Genomic DNA, 1,037 nt, shown 5'->3' with positions numbered 1-1,037 from the left:
AACAGTATTTTTTGCATATATAGGATTTGATGCGGTCGCTAGTACAGCAGAAGAGGTATATGCTACTTTGAACTCATTGAATTTAAAATAATCGTAATATAATGAAAAAAACCGCAACAAAGAAGATCTACATGTTTGGGTATCGAAACCTACATTTACGATACGATGCGCAGAAGGCTAAAATTCTTATTGGTGTCTCTTTGTTGAAAATGTAATCATCTCTCCCCTTTATAATGGTTAAATATCTTGGAATAAATATGGTATATCTATAGGAAGTATTCTTATTACTAAATCCCACTAAATAATATTAAAGATACATCTCATCTTAATAATACCAAATCCAATTCCAGCATGTATTATTTGATTTCTAATTGTAACATCCTGACAAGAAAGCTTGGCCATTAATTTCCTTCTCGCTACAGGTAAAAAACCCTCAACGGGACCTACCACTGGGCATTGGCTTATCATTATCCTTATGTTGCACACTTTATATGCTAGTTTCTGCTATCATAGTTGGTTTAGTGCCCTATTACGCCTTGGATCCTGACACTCCTATTTCCTCTGCCTTTGCTAGCCGTGGTGTTAAGTGGGCAGCGTAAGTTGTTTATGTCTATGTTATCTTGTTTGTGTTATTTTTAAGCTTAATTTCCATCTATGTGCTCCATTTGTAATTATTGTTGATTTACGTGAAATGCAGTTATATCATAGCTGTTGGAGCTTGTACTGCTCTTTGTTCAACATTGATGGGGTCTATCCTGCCACAGGTAATCACTATTCTTTCGTGCCACATAAATGTTAACTCTCTACAATATAATTTTGTTTTCTTTTGGTAAAAGTTTATCGGAAAGAGTCATATCTTTAATTCTAGTTGGAGGAAATTTTCCTGGTATTTATGAGCTCAACTTGAAATCGAAAGGTTTCTCACTAAAATGAGTTGACAATAACGTTGGAAAGTTAAGAATGTGTTTCTATATGTCAGCCACGAATTCTAATGGCAATGGCTAGAGATGGACTGCTGCCGTCATTTTTTTCAGATG

The 1,037-nt window shown here is 34.8% G+C and overlaps 1 long non-coding RNA gene across 1 annotated transcript; it reads left to right on the top strand.

The window, feature by feature from the left end:
* Nucleotides 1–1,037, top strand: LOC140966316 (uncharacterized). The gene is made up of 4 exons (XR_012173318.1): nt 1–55; nt 423–595; nt 698–764; nt 980–1,037. It is a non-coding gene; the product is annotated as an uncharacterized lncRNA (long non-coding RNA).

Source organism: Primulina huaijiensis, unplaced genomic scaffold (genome assembly GCF_012295235.1).
Source record: "Primulina huaijiensis isolate GDHJ02 unplaced genomic scaffold, ASM1229523v2 scaffold204757, whole genome shotgun sequence".
Lineage (NCBI taxonomy): Eukaryota > Viridiplantae > Streptophyta > Magnoliopsida > Lamiales > Gesneriaceae > Primulina > Primulina huaijiensis.
This window is presented reverse-complemented; position numbering and strand designations above follow the sequence as displayed.